The sequence below is a fragment of the Dasypus novemcinctus genome, chromosome 8, assembly GCF_030445035.2.
Source record: "Dasypus novemcinctus isolate mDasNov1 chromosome 8, mDasNov1.1.hap2, whole genome shotgun sequence".
NCBI classification, from domain to species: domain Eukaryota; kingdom Metazoa; phylum Chordata; class Mammalia; order Cingulata; family Dasypodidae; genus Dasypus; species Dasypus novemcinctus.
In genome coordinates this window covers 60,940,919-60,962,419 of record NC_080680.1, presented here as the reverse complement: position 1 = coordinate 60,962,419, position 21,501 = coordinate 60,940,919, and the positions used below count along the sequence as shown (strand labels likewise).

The window sequence follows — 21,501 nt, the reverse complement described above, 5'->3', positions numbered from 1 at the left end:
GATCTATGTATCTTAAAAAAAAAAAAAAAAAAGATAATAAAAAGAACTTGATCCCCAACCAAAAACAAAATGAACTTGATGAGGGAGCCAGTGTAGCTTAGTGGTTGAGCACCTGCTTCCCATGTACAAGGTTCCAGGTTCAATCCCTGCTATCTCTTAAAAATAAAGGGAAGTAGATGTGGCTCAAGTGATTGGGCTTCCACGTACTACATGGGAGGTCTATGGTTCAGTTCTCTGTGCTCAGTTTCCAATGCCTCCTAAAGAAACAAAGATGATGAACAGACTCCACAAGTGTAAACAATGATGGGTGGGAGAAATAAATAAATAAAATAAATCTTTAAAAAAAAAAAAAAGGGAATGTGACGTAGAAAAGAACAAAAGAACCCAACCAATAACCAGACATATGACCTCCTTCAAGCAACCAGCTATCTTCAACCATTCAAGCTACCTCACCTGAGTCCCCAGTTGTCATGGAACACAGGCATGCCTTCCCAAATGTCTGGCCCAAATTCCTCCTGCACAAAATCCAGAGTATAAAAAATTGGTTGCTTAAAACCTCCAGGCTTAGGGTAGTTTGTTTTGCAGCAATAGATAGCTGGAACAAGATACTTTCAGAATTTTTCTAGGCATATGTATCAGTCAGCCAAAGGTGTGCTGATGCAAAATACCAGAAATCTGTTGGCTTTTATAAAGGGTATTTATTGGGGGTAGAAGCTTACAGTCACAAGGCCATAAAGAGTAAGTTACTGATCTCACCAAAGTCTGTTGCCATGTGTTGGAGCAAGATAGCTGCTGACATCAGCAAGGGTTCAGTCTTCCTCTCCCTCCAAAGCTCCGTGGGCCTAGCTTCTTCCAATCACAGCTGTAAGCTGGCATAAGGCTTGTCCCTCTCCCTGGGGCTCATTTATTTCCAGACTGTCTCAACTGTTGAGGGCTCTGGTCTCTTCAGTTCCAAACTATCAGGCAAACAGCTCAGCTCTCTCCCCAGGGCTCCAGCATCCCAAACCAGACTCTGTGTTCTCCTTCTCCATGTATTTACTTCCCTGTCTTTGAATGAGCATCAATTTATATAGTCCACAAAGCGGGTGGGGGTGGGGTGGTGGTGACTAAAACCTAGTCACCCTAATGACATGGTCAAATAGAAGCCCTAATCTTGCTTTAGTAAAGTAAAAGTGAAACCTCTGAATCTAATACAGTCTAAAATGCTCAGAGGAACAGACCAGTTTACAAATACAATCCAATATTTATTTTTGGAATTCATAAACAAAACGAAACTGACATAGCATATATAAATACATACCTTTCTTTGAACTTTTTCAAATCTAATGTACAGCTTTCTAAATCATTTTATATAAAGGCTTACCTATGAGTCCCATGATGATGAAATTTAGATAATTTTCACTAATTTGCTTTTATGATCAATGCTGAATAAGCATCCTCATATATGTCTTTGTGCACATGTATATCTGTAGGACAGATTACTATCTGTGAAATTTCTGGGTCAAAAGTGCTTTGCTTTTGTTAGCTATTTTTCCATCCTTCCATTAGCAAACTTGTATCTATCTTTTAATAAATAAGGTTCAGCTCAATTGTTGCCTTCTCTGTGAAGCCTCCCAAGATTCTTTTAGGAAGGACCAATGACCCTCCCCTGTGTTCCTGAACATACTGTGTTTTAACTATCCCACTAAGAGAGAGTGCATTAGGAGCATGGATGAATGTACTTGTAACTGCTGAATATCATTAGCAACAGTGAGAAAAACCTGGAGTTTGTTCAGTGTAGGGACTCATGAAAAAGCTTTCTGCAAAAGGTAGCTCTGGTTTTTTGGCCAAATTGCCATGCAGTTCAATGCCTATAAAAGGTACAACCAAGACAGATGCCAAGGACCCACTGTGAAATCAGACAGGCCCCAATATATATCCCAGAGAAATCCTGAAGGAGTTTACCAGGGATGTACTTCCATGGTATGCTGAGGAGTCTCAGGGGAAGTGACTCACCCTAAGAGCGGTGAGGATCCACAGGAGGTCCCAAGACCTTAAGAGGAGAAGAGAGTAGGAGTGAGATGATGTGTGCCGCTTGTTAGCCAGTTGTGTGTGCTCACATCAGAGTCCTGGAGGGAAGAGGCCACTGTAAAGGGTAAGGCTCTTTTAACATTGTGATAAGTTACTGTCAGCAGAGTTCGAATATTTTGTCTTGGATTTTCCAACAGAGAATTTAACAAAGTTGTTGAATTCATTTATGTGCCTGCTCAACAAATATTATTAAGGGTCTACTGTGTGTCAGGCACTGCTCTCAGTCCTCGGGATACAACAGTAAATAAAACAAAGTAACTGTCACTGTGGAGTTTAATTCTAGTGTGAGGAGATAGGAAAAGAACAAAATTAGAAATAGTAAAATGTCAGTAACAAGTGCAATGAAAAACAAAGTAGGGAAAAGGATATAGAAAATAATTAAACAGAGGATAGGATTTTAGATAGGGTTTTAAGGGGAAAAGGGAACTAAAGGTAGAGATAAACCCAGAAATAGGTCAAGGGGCCAGATAGGAGGGATTTGAGGGGCAAGATAATGACTTTGGATGTGACACTAGGTCAGATGGAAAGCCACTCAAAGATTTTAAGCACCAAATAACACAATCTGATACAAAAGTGGTATACAAAATTACATATCATTCTCCATACTGATACTGATATTCGAAAATATAATGAACAAAAGATTGCCATTCACATTAATAACAGAAATAACAAGGTACCTAGGAAGAAATCCAAACAAAGATGCACCCTACCTTTCCAAATAAAACTATCAAACTATTGAAAGGCATAGAAGAACTGATTAAGTAGAAAGATATAACATATTAAAAAATGAAAAGACTCAATCACAATATGATATTATTTCTACCCAAATTAATGGAGATAGTTCAACTGCAATCAAGAAATTTTGTGGAACTTGACAAGGTGATTATCAAAATTACGTGAAAGAGTCAAGGGGCAAATAGGGCTAAGACATTCTGAGGAAGGAGGAAGAAGAGGGGTGCATTAGTCAGCCAAAGGAGTGCTGATGCAAAATACCAGAAATTGGTTTTTATAAAGGGTATTTATTTGGGGTAGGAGTTTACAGATATCAGTCCATAAAGCATAAGTTACTTCCCTCATCAAAATCTATTTGGAGCAAGATGGCTGCCAACGTCTGTGAGGATTCAGGGCATCCTGGGTTCCTACGGTCCTGGGACTTGCTTTTCTCTGGGTTCAAGGTTCCTTTCTTCCTGGGGCTGGCTTCTCTTTCCTCTGTGAGCTTACTTCCTGGGTCTCCAACTTAACTCTTCAGCATCAAACTCCAGCATCAAAACTCCAACATCAGAACCCTCAAATCTGTTCTTTGCCATGCCTTTTATCTGTGAGTCCTCACCCACTAAGGGGTGGGGACTCAATGCCCTAATCATAACTCAATCATGCCCAGGTACAGATCAGATTACAAGCATAATCCAATATTTCTTTTTGGAATTCATCAATAATATTAAACTGCGACAAGGGGAGAGGGTGTGGAGGAGGAAGAGGAGAGGGAATTGCTTTCTAGATCAGAAGACATTGTATTGTAGCATATAGATTAAGCTGCAGGAACTAAAACAAGGGGTATCTATGCAGGAATATTCAAAAGAACAAAGCCCGGTGGAGCTTGTTTTATAACCTGAGTAAGAGAGAGAAGGCATTATAAATCAGGAGGGAAATGATAGACAAGTCAGGAAATCATGTTCTAACAACTCCAAGAAAAAATTAAATCTGAAGTCTAACAGTCAACATACACACACAAATCCAAATGTATTAACACATATAAGTAAAAAAAAACTTCAAAACTTTTAGAAAAATACCTTTAGAAGAACATTTTTATGATATCAGGATGAAAACGGATAAGACCTAAAAAATGATAGTTTTGACAATATAACAATACACTATATTAGTACAAAGAACATCATAAAGTTAAAAGATAAGCCACCCACTAGGAGGAGATATTTGAAACATATATAAGATGTAAAGGATTAGAATCCAAATTACATAAAGAATTCCTACAGATCAGTAAGAGACAAACAACAGAAAAATGACCAATGGCTATGAATAGAAAAGCACAGTAAAAGGAACTAAAAAGTCTACTAACCCTAGGAAAATGTATGTAACCTCCTGAGAGTTCAGGGAAAAGTAAGTTCCAAACCACGTAGTAATGCCATAAAAATCTACATGTCTCAGCCTAAGCAACCCTACTGCTACTTACAGACCCTAGAGAAACTCTGGAGAGGTGGATATGGATACAAAGATGGCCTCTGAAGCATCTTCTATAGTACTCAAAAGGAAACAGCCCCATGCTGCCTAGCTCCTCTTCACCCTTCCAGAACCACAATTCACTCCACCCCTGTCCATTCTGGAGAGGTTGACCTTTCAAGACTATATCAAGGGAAGCAGATTTGGCTCAATAGATAAAGCATCCACCTACCACATGGGAGGTCAAGAGTTCAAACCCAGGGCCTCCTGACCTGTGTGATGAGCTGGCCCACACACAGTGCTGATGCGTTCAAGGAGTGCCGTGCCACACGGTGGGGGGCCTCACATGCAAGGAGTGCACCCCATAAGGAGAGCCACCCAGCGTGAAAAAAGTGCAGCCTGCCCAGGAGTAGCGTGAAAAAAAGTGCAGCCTGCCCAGGAGTGCCGCGGCACACACGGAGAGCTGACGCAGCAAGAGGACACAACAAAAAGAGACACAGATTCCCGGTGTCGCTGACAAGAATAGAGGCAGACACAGTGAATGGACACAGAGAGCAGACAGCTGGGGCAGGGAAAGAAATACATTTTAAAATTTTTAAAAATATTGTATCAAAGCACTCTTTTGCCCTCTGGTCTCCAGTTGAGTAAATTCAATGAAGATCCCCAGCAGGCATCAGAGGAGGGAGAATGTGGGCGAGGTAATTACTCTCCTCCTCTCTTTCTGTGGGATCACAGGGAGGTGGGTGCATCTCTAGAAGAGCACGGCCTCCTTCTAGGCAGGACTTTCTCTCTTCTTGAAGAACAATACCCCATGTCAGGCCTAGGAGTGGTTTAACAGGCCCACTTTTGCTCCCTGGGATACTACACCCTCCCCTATTATATTCTGAAATCTTGCCCATGTGGTTATAAACAGTCCCTTTATTAAAGTCTCCTCACTTACCCAGCATGAGTGTGACACCTGTTTCCTGCTGTGGTCCCAAAAGATATTAGCCTCTATGTTTATCAATAAAGAAATACAAAACTCTGAAATAGTCATATGATAGAAATACTATACAGCCATTAATGTTCCTGAACTAGCTCTCCAAGTAACAATATAGCTAGATCGCCAAATCATACTGTGGTGTGAAATGTTTACAGATTTCTTCATGCTGTGTAATATATAAAATTTATATAAATGTTTAAAATTTCAAAATATATTCATCTGTACAAATGTGGAAAGAGTATATAAAGAGGGATGAAAAGAAACCCAGGAAATTCATGGTAGCAGTTGCCTCTGGGGCAGTATGGGAATAGAATTAGGAAAATGAGTTCAAAGAGGAATTTCCTGATATCTGTAATATTTAATTTTTCATTAAAACAAAAAACTAAGGACATGTGACATAATGTTAATTCACATTAATTCTAGGTAGTGTGTACATAGGTACTTTTACAGCATTCTCTGCACTATTGGTTTTTGCTTTTTCCTTAATTTTAATTCTTGTAGTCTCTCTAAAAAATCCAAGAACACAAAGCACTATGGTAACAGCATGTTAACACAATTTGGAGCAGAAGCTGGCTTTTGATCTTTTGGTGTCAAATAGAGGAGTAGCTAGATGTCAAAAGCATTTCAAGGGCATCACATCAGAGATCTGAAAACCCACATGGCCATCTTTGAAGAGAGAATAATGCCACATACTGGCTAGGAGTGCTACCTAAGAAAGCACACGAGGCACATTTGGGATTTATGATAATGGCAGCACTGGGGAAGAGAGATGAGCAAGGCATTAGGTTTTGTCAATGAGAATAAGATGAAAATACCGTGTTATCTGTATTATTGAGATATAGGCTGGTATGGCATGGAGGATCTAGTATTCCAAACAAAAGAATGAAGGTCTTAACATTTGTAATATGCCATTTACTAACGAAAGGGAAAAACTAAAACTAAAACCCAACCAGCCCACCCTCTCCTTAGGCCCTGGGATGTCTTCCCCTTGAACTCTGGATATAAGACCTCCACTTTCCTTCAAAGCTCTTCCTAAAAGTAGAGATAACCTAATTCACTTTATTTTTTAAGATTTCTTTATTTATTTATCACCCCCCTCCCCCGCCCAGTTGTTCTGCTCTCTGTGTCCATTCGCTGTGTGTTCTTCTGTGACCGCTTCTATCCTTATCAGCAGCACTGGGAATCTGTGTTTCTCTTTGTTGTGTCATCTTGTTGTGTCAGTTCTCTGTGTGTGCGGTGCCATTCCTGGGCAGGCGGCACTTTCTTTTGCGCTGAGCGGCTTCCCTATGCAGGGGATACCCCTGCGTGGCACAGCACTCGTTGCGCGCATCAGCACTGCGCATGGGCCTGCTCCACATGGGTTGAGCAGGCCCGGGGTTTGAACCATGGACCTCCCATGTTGTAGGCAGATGCCCTATCCATTGGACCAAGTCGCTTCCCATAATTCACTTTTCATATAACCAACTGACTTGCCTTCCAGTACCTGCCGGACATAAGACAAACACTCCATTCCCACTCACTCAGTTCTTTTTATACTCAGGCTTGACTAGAATTTCCCATCTCTGTTCTTGGTAGACAAGCTTCCTTATATCTACCACCAGGTCTCAAATATCCATGAAGTCCTCTTTGGAATAATGGTCATAATGTAACCTGTCAGCCTATCATACAACTCTCCAGTGTATAATATAAATGCTCCTTTGGAAAAAGCATTTTAAATGATATGTTAAAGATAAGCATGTATTGGGACCCATATATTCTTTAAAATTGTACCTTCATATTCTACTAAAGGTGGTCAGATACTAGAAGGGTAGCATTTTATACTGGGATAAGAAATTGAAATCATGCAGGTGTTTCTTACTATCTGACCCTGGCTACACACTTGATTTGTCTGACCCTTGGTTTCTTCATTATGTAAGATGGGGGTAATAAGACCAACCTTGTAGGAAAGATTATTGATAATTAGCACAATCATATGTCCCTATTAGTGTAGACAGCCATGGTTTAAATCCAATGTCCTGGTATTCCATCCAATTTAGTATTTGTCCTATTGTTGTTGTTCTCAATTTTTAAACAAGCTATTTTTATTAACAGTTGCATTAAAATAAACTAGAGTGGTTTAACTCATTTCCAGCTTCTTCTACTATTGACATAAACCACTTTATACTTTGAGTTTCTGTCACGGTCTTGTCTAGTAGTACTTATACAGCAAACTAAGTTCTCATTGTACCATGTGGTACAACCAGCCCTAAACTGACTCTGTTTTTCAGATACTTTCCTGCCTTGATACTGCTTATACTCCATTTGCAAGAAGAGTATACACAAAGCACCCCCTAATAAAATAAAGTGCAGTCTAATGCAGGTAGCTTGTGACTATCATTCCTGGTCTCAAGTGGTGCTTGGAGAAGCAGTCAATGCTGCTACCCCAGCCAGTTGCTCAGAACACCCCTGTCAGTTGGGCTGTCGTCGATGCCTTAGCTCACCAAAGATGCAAGTTACTAGTTTACCAGTCAGTTGGGGCAATGGAAAATGGAGGTAAACAGCAATTAGGTATTTGTGAAATGTATGTAGGAAAAAGAGGTTGAGCAGTGCTACTGAATAGCATCAGAGAGTAGTCTGAATGCTCTAGCTATAGCATTTTTTATCTATCACTTTGGTGGAAAATTACAATTATTTATTTATTTAGGTAATGTGTTGTAATATTGCAATGAATGCTTTTGGAAGTAATGAGTTTTTAAAAAAATGAAAGTGCACATTTAAAAAAAAAAAGTTCTGAGGTTCCATTCCAAAAGAAAATTGATGGAGAAAACCAGCAAGATGGAGGCAGAGTAAGGAGCTCCTAGAGTCAGCTCCTGCTACAGGGAAGTTAGTAAATACCCAGAGCTATCTGGAGCTAGCTGAAGCACCTGTCTAGGGGCTCTGGGAGACCAGAAGAGAATCCTGTCACATCCTTGAAGGAGGGGTTAGACTGCCCATCTACAGAGAAGATTCATAAGGAGAGCGCTCCACACCCCGGAGACTGTTGCCCATCCTTCACTGGAGGCACAAGCTGCCTCAGGATCTATGCTGTGGCTGGAATTGAAAGCTTCACTTCCCAAAAACAGGGGAGGAAGACACAGTTAGGCACCAACTTCAGCTATTGATGAGAAAATTTTCAGTGGGCTAAAGTATAATCCTGAGAACAGCTAAAGTTTGAGCCTGTCCAAGCCAGAAAGAGGCTGGAAGCTGCCATGTTAATTCCATGCCTGGCATGAGGGGAAGCAGGACAGACTGAAAATCAAAGTACTGGTGGGACCAGCTTCTTTCCATCCAGATCAGAATGCTGGTCTAATATAAGCCCAGCCCTACCTCTGGAGGAAGCTGTGGGCTGGCGCTAGTCTCTCCAGAAAATTACTGGCCAAGCTGGGAGACCACTGATTGTCCTACTATGATAGCACAAGCCACCCCAGGAGCTATTCTGTGACTGGAATTAGAAGCTCCATTTCTTAAAAACAGGGGAGGAGGAGATGGTTGGCCACTGATTTTGGCTATTGATTAGTAGATTCAGCTGGCTAGGGTATAACTCAAGGAACAGCTAGGGTGTGAATCTGTCCAAGTTAGAAAGAGGCCAGTAGCCACCATTTTTACTCCTCTCCCACCCTGAGGGTAGCCAGGAGCAAAAATCACAGTGACTGTAGGAACCGGTTTCTTCCACCCAGATCAGCCCACAGCCCTAGCCTAGACATCAGTCCCACATCTGGCAGGGAAAAGTCAGGTGGGTTCTGCACCAGCCTATCCAGGTAACTGCAGGTACTTTTGGCTGGCACAGACTGAATAATTGGAAGCCTACTAGGGCAACTGCAGTCATCTTGGATACACACTGCATAGATTGCTGCCCACACTTACAGCTCAATCCCTGCTCTAGGCAGGAGAGAAAGGGGCATGAAGCCTCATCAGTCTCTCTGGGCAACTACAATGTAGGCCTACATGACTTGGATAATTCCACACAACTGTGATTCTGTCCTACCCCTGGCAAAGAGAAAGTTGGTACTGCTTCAGCAGTCTCTGGCTCAAGAGTAGCTTGAGCCTCCACAGCTTATAGCACCAACTACATCCTTGGCTCCTACTGCACAACCAGCAAGGGAGAAAAGGCAGGAAGCCCTAAACTAAAGAGATAAAACTGCACCCAGAATAAATACTCTAGTAAACCAGATGCCAAGATACCAACAAAAAATTACAGTCCATACCAAGAAACAGGAAGTTATGGCCCAGTTAAAGGAGCAAGATAAGCCTCCAGATGGCATAAAGGAATTGAGACAACTAATCACAGATGTCCAAAAAAAAATCTCCTTAATAAATTCAATGAGATGGCTAAAGAGATTTAGAAGACATTGGATAAGCACAAAGAAGAATTTGGAAGCATACACAGAAAAATAGCAAATCATATGGGAATGAAAGGCACAATAAATGAAATTTTAAAATCACTGGAATCATATAATAGTAGATTTGAGGAGGCAGAAGAAAGGATTGGTGAACTTGAAGAAATGGCCTCTGAAAGTGAACATATAAAAGAACAGATGAAGAACAAAAAAAATTGAACAAGATCTAAGGGAACTAAATGACAATAAAAGACATGCAAATGTACATGTCATGGGTGTCCCAGAAGGAGAAGAGAAGGGATAAGGAGGAGAAGGAATATTTGAAGAAATAATCGTAGAAAATTTCCCAATACTATTGAAGGACATAGATATCCATGTCCAAGAAGCACAACATACTCCCATCCAAAAAAAAAATCTGAATAAACCAACTTAGAGACACATATTAATCAGAATGTCAAATGCCAAAGACAAAGAGAGAATTCTGAGAACAGCAAGAGAAAAGAAATGCATAACATAGAAGGGATGCCCAATAAGATTAAGTGTTGATTTCTCACCAGAAACCATAGAGGCAAGAAGACAGTGGTATGATATATTTAAGATAGTACCAGAGAAAAACTTCCAGCCAAGAATCTCATATCCAGCAAGATAGTCTTTCAAAAAATTAAGGCAAGATTAGAATATTCACAGATAAATAGAAACTGAGAGAATTTCTAACCAAGAGACCAGATTTTCAGGAAATGCTAAAGGGTGTGCTAGAGACTGAAAAGAAAAGACAGGAGAGAGAGGCCTGGAGGAGAGTCTAGAAATGAAGATTATACCAATAAAAATAACCAAAAGTGTCAAAAGAGTGGGGAAAATAAAATATGACAGACAAAACTCAAATAAGAATAAACTTAATCAATGATAAAAGGCACTTGTCTTCTAAAAACTGCAAGTCGGTGTTGAAGGAAATCAAAAAGGCCTAGATGACTGGAGGAACATTCCATTCTCATAGACTGGAAGACTAAATATCATAAATTCTATTCAAATTGATGTGCAGATTTAATGTAATGCTGATAAAAATTCCACCAGTATTTTTTTTTTATTGGAAATATAATTCTCAAGTTTATTAGAAAGGGTGGAGGGTCCTGAATAGCCAGAAACATCTTAAAAAGTGAACTCTCATCTCCAGACTTTATATTAACTAGCTATCATGGTGAAAACAGCATGGTACTGGCCCAAAGATACACACATAGACCAACAGAACCAAAATTATGTTTCAGAAGCAAACCCTCACATGTATGGTCAAGTGGTTTTTGACTAGCCTGTCAAACCTCACAGCTTGGGCAGAATGGTCCATTCAACAAATGGTGCTGAAAGAACTGGATATCCATAACCAAAAGAAGGGAAAAGGACCCTTACCTCACACCTTATCCAAAAATTAACTCAAAATGGGTCAAAAACCTAAGTATAGAGGAAAGAACCATAAAGCTTCTAGAAGAGGTTGTAGGAAAATATCTTCAAACCCTGATGGTAGGTGGTAGATTCTTAAAGAAGATAAAAGGAGGCCTGAGAAGGACTACTGATGTTTAATGTATATAGAAGTTTTAATTAGCTTTGATGTAAAGGTGTGGAAATGTATAGAGTGGATGGTAACAAATAGTGAGTAACAGCTAGTTTATAACTGGGGATGTGGCTGAAAGTGGTAGTCTAGGGATATAGATGCCAGTTGACAGAATGCTAGAGAATAATCTAGGAACTGAAATAGCACAGTGAGCCAAGAGGTGGATGAGCATTGTGGTTGATGGTACAGATTCAGGAGTGTCCTTTGTGAGCTAGAGCAAAGGTACATCACTACTGCAGGGTGGTGGGAATGTGGAGAAGTATGGGAAAAATACAACTGGAGTGACCTATGGACTGTGGTTAGCAGTAATAATGTAATATGCTTGCATCTATGCCAAAGATGTACTGTGCCAATAATGGGGCAGAATGAAGAATGTGTGCCCAATGTGTACTATGGACATGGTAACAATCAGATGGTATTACTTTATCTGTAACAAATGTTCCACCACAGTGTTGTGTGTTGATAGATGGAAGTTGTTTAGGAATTCTGCATATGTGCATGATTTGTTTCATAAGTTTACAACTTCTGTCATAAAAAATATATTTTAAAAATAATAATAGGGTAGGTTGGGGGAAAAATACACCAAATGTAAGATAAGGACTATAATTAGTAGTAAGATTTTGACAATATTCATTCATAATCTGTAACAAATGTCTCATGACAATGCAAGGTGTTGGTGAAGGGTTGATGTATGGGACCCCAGTAGGATGTTATGCATGTTTGCTTTGTAAGTCCACAACTTTTACTATACACTTAATTTTTATATATGTTCATATATAAATGATATAAAGATAATAATAATAATGGAGTGGGTTGGGGGAAAATATTTTAGATAGTAGTAATATTTTTTTTTTAAAGATTTATTTTTATTTATTTAATTCCCCTCCCCTCCCCTGGTTGTCTGTTTTCTGTGTCTTTTTGCTGCATCTTGTTTCTTTGTCCACTTCTGTTGTCGTCAGTGGCACGGGAAGTGTGGGCGGCGCCATTCCTCGGCAGGCTGCTCCCTTCTTCGCGCTGGGCGGCTCTCCTTATGGGTGCACTCCTTGCGCGTGGGGCTCCCCTACGCAGGGGACACCCCTGTGTGGCACGGCACTCCTTGCGCGCATCAGCACTGCACATGGGCCAGCTCCACATGGGTCAAGGAGGCCCGGGGCTTGAACCGCGGACCTCCCATGTGGTAGACGGACGCCCTAACCACAGGGCCAAAGTCCGTTTCCCAGTAGTAATATTTTGACAATGCTTTTTAATCATTAGCTTAAAATGTTTAACAGCAATGTAAGGTACTGGTGGTAGGGTGAGTTATGAGACTCCTGTATGATGCTATATATGTTTGTTTTGAAAGTTCACAACTGTTCCTATACACTTATTGTTTCTTTATGTATGTTTATGTGTGAGTGATATACTTCAATAATTTTTTTTTAAAATAAAAATGAAAAATACTCTGTAGACACACACAAAAAAGAAAATTGATGATAACCATGTAACTTTAGCAGAATGTTTGTCAACATTTACTACCCGCCACAAGGCCATGGTGAATCACTGGCCCACATAGACACCAGAAGACATCAATCTGCCCAAGAAGCATTAACATCTACTTTAAAAAGTGGTTATTTTCAGAAGATTGTGCTTGAAGATAATGATTTGGCATGTGAAGCTGCAGATGGTGTGTTTATGACTCATTCTGTGATGTATGACTTTTCATTTAGGTAAAATACTTGTTTCTCTAATTTCACTTATTTCAATTCCAAATTTTTTTGTGCACATAAGAAAAATGAAGCATACTATTAATGGAAAGCTTGGCTTATTACCAGAGATTTGCAAACAGTTAAATGATCACTGTCACCAGATGTTTCAAAGAGAAGTAAGTTAGGCAAATGTCAATAATCATTTATTTGATTCCCTTCCAATTCCTGGAATAAAGTTTTGGGAAGTTTACTCTGTCTTGAGTGAAAGAGCTGGCAATATTGTGATTACTGTACAAATTTAGTTTAAATGTTTAAAATTGAAGATAAAAATATTTTTTGTGATGTAAATAAAGCACAAAAGGAACGGACTTTGGCCCAGTGGTTAGGGTGTCCGTCTACCACATGGGAGGTCCGCGGTTCAAACCCCGGGCCTCCTCGACCCGTGTGGAGCTGGCCATGCGCAGTGCTGATGCGCGCAAGGAGTGCCGTGCCACGCAAGGGTGTCCCCCGCGTCGGGGAGCCCCCATGCGCAAGGAGTGTGCCCGTGAGGAAAGCCGCCCAGCGTGAAAAGAAAGAGCAGCCTGCCCAGGAATGGCGCCGCCCACACTTCCCGTGCCGCTGACGACAACAGAAGCGGACAAAGAAACAAGACGCAGCAAATAGACACCAAGAACAGACAACCAGGGGAGGGGGGGAAATTAAATAAATAAATATATCTTTAAAAAAAAATAAAAAATAAAAATAAAGCACAAAATTTGGTAGAAGATAGCACCCTCGTGAAAACAATGTTTTTATTAAATTACGAAACTGATTGTGCAGAAATACACATGAAACAATTCAGAATTGTGCCAAAACTATGATATGTGATGCTCCACCAATCAAAACATCTGTACTATACAAAATTACAAAGCATGTGTCTGCATATGTATATATGTGTGTGTGTATACATAGCATAAGATCAATACTGCAGTAGGACATCATTAGTTTTGATTTAAAAAATAGTTCTACAAGCTTTGTAAAATCCAATTGATGACAGGGAACAAAGAAAACACATATAGCCAAGCAGAAGCATGTGCAAGCAATGTCAGCTTTACCACTGAAATTTTAGTTACTTTAAGCACACAAATACGTAAAACTTCATAAAATATTTTTAGTAACTTTATAACTACATATAAATAACAAATATACATAGTTACATAATTAAGTAACTACAACTGTATAAACATATAGTTAAAGTATATAAAACAAAAATTTGTTGGCAAAGCTGATGTTGCTTACACATGGTTGTGCATGGCAGGATGTGTCTTCTCTCTTTGCTCTGTCATCAACTGGATTTTAGCAAACATACAGAACCACTTTGCAAATCAATACTATCTAAAGTTTTACAATTTTGTTGACCTACTTTTGTAAGCGAATCTTCTAAACATTATTACATTCTGTTCAAAATCAATTAAAAAGCTTTAATAAAGTTATCAAAGTGCCAATGAATAAAACACCAAAACATGTAAGCCTCTGAAACTTTTAGAAAAGCACTTCTGAAATCAATGCTTGTAACCAGAAAACATACAGCAATTAATCCCAACAAAAGCAAGGGAGCAATGATGAGACCTTCTCAAATAGTGTGCAAGATTTAACCTGAAAATCTCTAACTGCATTTTGGAGTAGCCCCACTGATTGAAAGAAACTTTTGATGGAATTGTGTTCTTATCTTTAATTGGAAAATCTAGGTTCAAAAACAGAATGAAAACAGAAAGCCTAAAATTTCACAGCATCTAAAGTTAGCATACCATTATAAAGAATCATAAGTAGGGACCAGTTATTTGAAGAATTTTTGTCTTGTGAAACTATTTGCCAAAGAAAGGTCTTCCAAATGGAAGCCAAAAATGGAAAGCTCACTGGGGCAGAAAATTATAAATTTAATTATGAAAAAACCTGGAATGAGAATATCTTCCACTTAACAGCATTCACTCTGCTATACCAGGTAGACTGAGTACCCACAGGACAAAATATTTTTTCTATCAAAATTATTAAGATTTACAGAGAAGAGTCAATTATTTCAAATTTCTTTATCATCAGTGCAACTTGGAAGAACTTTTCATGCAATCATATATAAAAAATACTTTAAGAATACAAACTTCATTAAAATACTAGAGATATTATTAGAGGCAGCAATGGCAAAAAAAATGATTAAATTATGTGTATATGCTTCAAGAATAATATTCTGCTTTTGTTGCTTTTAATGTTCAATCAACATAAAGAGGTTTTGAAATTTTAACTTAATTTTTAAGTTTTTAGAATTTTTTTAAAAATTTGTTTTGAAATCAAACTATTTCAAAGGTCAGTCAATAAAATAAAACCAATCTGTTGGTTAATAAGTTTTTCAGAAAAGTCTATAATTCTAATTTTACTGTCCACTTACAATAATAAAATTTCATCTACTTGAACATTAAACTTTATAGTCACTCTAGCAAAAATGTATGTAAAGATTCTCAAAACACGAAACCATATTGATTTAGCTGTCAGTTCTGACCAACATCCGTGAACAAGTAGTTAAGGAATGAGAGAGGTTACTTCATTCCACAGTCTCTTTGTTCACAAACTCACACAGAACACACACATGATCAGCCAATGTTTCAGTACAAAGAATTATGAACACACACAAAAATCATTTGTAGCAGAAGCACATTTTCTAAAAGATGCCAATAAATTTTAATGCAAAATAATACAAATAAGAATTCCATGTTTTCCAAGCTATGATGAAGAGCACTGGGGAATAAAGGACTTAAGGAGCTTTCACAGAATATTCCTATTTCTAAAATGGCTCAAACCCATAATTCATAAGGTATTCTTACCATGTAGAAAGGAAACAAAATAAGTCTATCTATGCCCAGGCAGAACAACCAAAGAATTTAAACAGGGATCCTGCCACTCTCCTTCCATGGGGTTCAAGAAGGTATTTTGAAAGTCAAAATAACATCTCTGTGAATAAACCTGAGATGAGGAGAGAACATTCTTTTACCCCTTACATAAAGCACATTTATGATAACCAGGGTTGACATTCAGATGATATGTACTGGTAGTTAAGAATACTGAAATACTTCATTACCAGTTGGTAAAAAGAAATCCTATATTTATTGAGACTACAAGATACCAAATTAAGTCTCCCAGTGGCAACCATGGGAGCAGGTGATGGACCTTGGAGTGGTGCCAGCATGGACGTGTGTTGCCACTGAAAGGACCCAGGTGGTGGCAGCAACATGTTTATTCCAGACTGTATGTGAGTGTCAGTAGCAGCATTTTAGGAAGAGGCCAAAGACTAGACTCTTCCCAGGCCAAGTGGGAAGCACTGGCTTCCAGGAAAGCATTGGCCAACCATATTTCAGTTGTAACAAAGTACCAGTGCCAGAGACCTAAATGACCACCGATTTAACGAAGGAATCGGCAGGATTTGATGCAGTTCCCTGTTATAAATTCAGAGCTCTGCCGAGGTTATGGTTTATCAAACAAAGGATCACACCAACAATTTCTAAGTATTATCAAGTAATTAGGAAACGATTACAATGATTTGATGAACAATTTGAATTATACTTGGTAAGCAGTTTTATGATGTATATCATATACATTAAAGACTATAAGGGAATATATTTTGAAATAATATACCTACCTCGTCATATTACTCTACTGTTTATTAAGTATCTAATATCCCTGACTCCATATTCAAAGCTCAGAATCTTGGAAAAATGTAGTCTGATGTATGTTTGATAGTTGCATACAGGATATTCTACCCATTTATTAGAAACACTTTTGAGACTACATTATCCTAAGAGATTCTATATGACCCTGTATAAAAAGTGATCTTCTCAATTAGGGAATAAGGTACAAGTATTTAAAAGCTAGGTTAATGCTTGAAGCCTTTTTAAACAACACTGGCTAACAACATTGCCTGCTTTGGTTGTCAACCAAACATGAATTCTTATAAGTTCAAACTGCAAATCACAGACTGTGGAAGTTTCCAATTTGCCCAATGAGATAAAGAGAAGAAAGGAAAGATTCCTAAGACACAACTGCTGTGAAGCCACCTACCTGAAATGTCTAAACCAAGAGAAATATGCTTGGCCTCTCTGTTTCACAATACAGAGAAAAAACATGGTTAGATAAAGCACAAACTTCATAAAGGCATTAAGAAATGAAATTGTTCTCTACAAAGGGCCTTGATGTAGAGGCCAAAAATAACAATGCAGGAAAATGAAATAAAATCAGCACCAAAACCTGTAGCCACAGAAGAGTTGTTCCTGGGACGATTTGTCAAAAAAATTTAAAAATGTCCAGAGAAACAAGAAAACAAAATTGGCAAAAGCAGTACTGCCCTAAAGAACTTTAAGTGTACAGTATCATTACTCAGGACCCAAAAGAGTAAGGACATGACCCCGGGTTCCTATTTCAAATGCAAACTTCCTCTTCTCTTTTGCACTCCAATCTTGCATTTACAATTGCCCTCCAGGCAGATTTATTTATATGCCCCACAGCCAATTCCAAAGAACCACTAAACTCAGTACCCATCAGCCCCGCACTGGCTTTCCTTCCTTCCTCTGTTCTTTTCTCAGTTAAACGCATTGCCATCCATTCAAGCTATAGCTCTTTGAGTCATCAGTAGCCCCTGAATTCAATCTGCTACCAAATTCTGTTGTGATAAATCTGTCCTTTTTCCCATGCCCACTGCCACAGGTTACTGCTCAAGCCCTTTTCTCTCCAGCCAGAGCCTTGGAATACTCTCCCAACTCATCTTTCCCTTCAAGACAAATTGCATGATTTCCTTATGCTAACACAAATATACACACAAACAAAAGCATAAAATAACCGCCAATATCTCTGAGTTAACATCAGAACTTCTCAGCAGGGTTCAAATAGTTTTCACAAATTTTGCCTTATGCCCTGCTATTGCTCTACCAGATATGACATTCTCACCAAACCTATTTTTCTGTTGTTGTTCTTCTCCATGGTTTTTTCATGCTTCCATGCCTCCACAACACTATTCTCCACCAGCATCCTGGTTCTCATCTCCTCCCACTCATTCAATAAGACGTAAGTTCCATGTCACTTTTTCAGTGATGCCCACCCTCCCCACCCGGTCCTTGAGATGACTCTATCACTCCCTCTTTGATGTGCCCACAGGACTCTGAGAAAACATTCCATCATAGTAAATGTACTTTCCTGTATTATAATTTATACATTTCTCTTGCCTCAAATTATGTACTTCCTAACATCAGGGATCATATATTATTCATATTTTTATCCCCTGTGTTTAATATAGTATGGCAATATAGTGTGTGTTTAATACATGTGATCAAATGAGTAAGTGAATGAATGAATGATGCAGAATATCAAGAACCAGCTGTAAAAATAAAAATTTCAACAAGAGTCATTTATGATCATAATCATCATTCTTTTATTGAATAAGCTAAAGCTTCCCTTGAGGTAGAATTTTATAATCAACAGACATACATCATTGTTACCTGCCAAGTTCACATTATTTTTTCAAGAGACTTGAAGATTTTTGATGACGTGAAAAAGTCAGTATTTTAGATATTGGAAATGATACAGAACATAATTCATGAGCATGAGAAAGAAGGAAGGGGACCTAAGATGAGCCAGTTTTATTAGAACCAAAAAACCAACTGGAAACTAGATGATGGTTATAGGAGTAAAACAAGAACGGGTCTGACAGAGGAAGGCTTTTCAAAGTTAAGTAATATCATTTTTATGCTAATAGAAATAGTTCAGCAGTGAAAAGGAGGGGAGCAAGTAAAAATCAAGATTAAAGTGATTGAGAGATGTAGAATTTTCCAGAGATTGAAGGAAAGTAAGTCCGTGGGAGACCAGATGATTAAGCTATGCACAGAAGGTACCAGGCTACACACATGAAGAGCAAGAATTGGAAATGATGGATATTTGAGAGAAGAAATGGAGGGGTTTGATAAGAGGTCAGTGTGGAGAGAGCATAAGTGTAAGGAGGAATACTTTTCCTTCCAAGGCGGACAAAGGTATTAAGGAGAGAAGTTCCTTGATGATTTGCCATAGAACTAGGTCTTCTCCACGTACCATTTAAGGTGATGGTAAGAGACCCAGCCAGACATCAGAGAAAAACAATGTAAAATCAAGAAACTTGCTTGGGGTTAACAACTTCATAATCAGGAAAAATGTATTCTCCACAGGTCCCAATTCCAACAGTTCCTGAAAGATCCCACAACAAGGTCAGCCAAACAAATAACAAAGGACTTTGTCAGAGGCAAACCACTCAACAAACTCTTCTAGTACTTAGCCTTTATTTGGTCAGGGGACTTTGATGTCCAACGGATACATTTCTGCAGTTCCTCACTTTACGGTGAATTCAATGTTAAGTCAAAGATCATAAAACACCTGCAGCTAGTGGGACAAATTATGCAGAATATCAGCTTCAATCAAACCTGAAGCAATGACCAAAGTAAATTCAGGGGAATCAGTTAAGGGGATGGCACCCAGCCCTGGCAGAAGGAGAGAGAATTGGGGATGCCTTGAAGAGCATCTGCAAGTATCCCTTTGAAACTGTTTCTACTTTCACACACAAAGACTGAGGTAAAAACCTTATGAAATTTTCAAGAATCAAATTACATGAAATTCATGTTACTCAATACTCAAGAACCCATGTGAAACGAGTTTGCACATAAGGCCCTTGTGCCTTATGTCATTTTACAGGACTGTTATGCCTCCCTGACAGCAGCTCGACAGAATAGTTTAAATGCTCAGCTTATGCACACACCCCATCTAAATGAGACAGGAATGCATACAACTACATGCTGGAACCTAGGAAAATCTTAGATTTTAATTCAAACTTTTGGGATTTAGCAAAGAACATTTTTTCCAAGCGCATTTTCCCTTGGTATTTAAATCCATGTGTATTTCAAGGGCAAAGAATCCATCTATTTCTGATTCATTAATTCTTAATTCCCCAAGATATTACTGGAGAAGAGTTATTGGGTGTCCACATCACTTTCTCCCACCACTACCCCTTCTTTATACCCCTGTAACTTCTCTTCTTAAAAGCAAGCAGGTATATTGTATCACAATTAAACAGATATGGATTGTAAAACACTACTATTTTGATTCAAACCTCAAGATCCATTTGCTTTAAAAGATAGCATTATTTAAAAGATACCACCTCCTAACCTCTAGTTCTGTGATTTTACTGGTGGGTAATTTTTTTTAGAAAACAAAAAAGAGATAAGGAAAAGGCCACATAGACACTCACACACAGCATTTTATCATAGGGGTTGTCCCTCATCACTATCTGAAACATCATGTCAGGGAAGATGCTTTCCAAGACCCAACTCAGCCCATGCAAGCTAAGAGGTCTGGAGTTCTCCTCAGCAGCAGCCAAGGGCAAGGCACAAGCAATAGTGGATGGTCAGAAATGGCTAAGTCTACAGTGATCACAATCAACACATACTGAGGGTCTCAGAGGGCAAGAGGAACATTGAGCTCTTCCATCACACTGTTTGCCCTGTGGCTGGCAGATATAAACCATGTCCATGCGCAACCTCTCAAAACAACCCAACCAGAATATACTGCTGTTGAACCAAAAGTCAGTTGGAAATTCTCAAAAGATAATTATAAAACAATGCCAGTACCACTAGCAGCTTCCCAATCTTCAGGGGAGTACTTTAAAGTTCATTAGTGGAGGGAAACTAAAGCTGGCCAATTTCTAACAAAAGTCCATCCACAGGTAGTGGCTTGGCTGGGGAGGTATCTAGCAGTAAGCAGGGGTGGTGCCTGCTTTAAGCTCTAGCCCCTGGTGTTCCTATTTGCTGGGAAATTTTAATATGAAAGCTGGTAGAGAGTAGGTTAGGGAAAGGAGAGACCACAGTATAATCCAGCAGGTATTTATGACATGAGTGGTATCCCTGCCAACATTCACAGACAGGGCTAGAAAGGCCTTTGAGATCAACTAGTTAAAATACTTTGGTTTTACAGATAGGAAATGAGGGCTCCAAGAGGTTATGGGGATTGCCTGAGGTCTCATAGTCAATTATGTAGTAGAGCCACCATCCAGCCTGTGTTATTTTCCTCCCTAGATGGAGAAGTACTTCCCTTGGTACCGCTCATCTGTGAACTTCTCATGATATTGGTAGTGCTTTCAATCTTCTATGTCTATAGTGTCAGTGAACATTGAGCATAAACCAATAGATGGTGACAAAATAATTATAATCAAGAAATGAACCAGAGTGGTAAATTGTTTTTATATAAGAAAATGAGGATTTCAACTATTCTGTGGAGTTGAAAAAGGGAGACCTAAGTCTGTAAAATGACAAAAGGCACAAGGGTCTTACGTATAAACTTACTTCACTTAGAAATGGTTTTTACTTAGCAAAGAGCAAAGAAATTATGCCTTGAAAAATCACATACACACTCATAGTTGCCCACAAATCAGATTAGAAACATGAGTAAATAAAGATATCACATTTTGCTTTGTTTTTCTTTCTAAGAGCTAAATACTAAACATAAGGCCTTGAGGGAGAGCATGCCTGAGATTTCATGGACCAGCATGCAGGCCAGTGAGGCTGGAGCACAAAAAAGGAAGGCTGGATGGAGAGTTAT

The 21,501-nt window shown here is 39.0% G+C and overlaps 1 protein-coding gene across 3 annotated transcripts in view; it reads right to left on the bottom strand.

The window, feature by feature from the left end:
* The window catches only part of ADAMTSL1 (ADAMTS like 1), a 1,125,968-nt gene that overhangs the window by 1,056,718 nt on the left and 47,749 nt on the right, over positions 1-21,501 (bottom strand). Inside the window, exon 2 of one of the 3 annotated variants that reach the window (XM_071216754.1) lies at positions 1,996-2,108. The exons of the other annotated variants lie outside the window; for them this stretch is intronic. The gene's annotated coding sequence lies outside the window, so the exon portion shown is untranslated. The remainder of the gene's footprint in view (positions 1-1,995; positions 2,109-21,501) is intronic. 3 annotated transcript variants of the gene reach the window in all.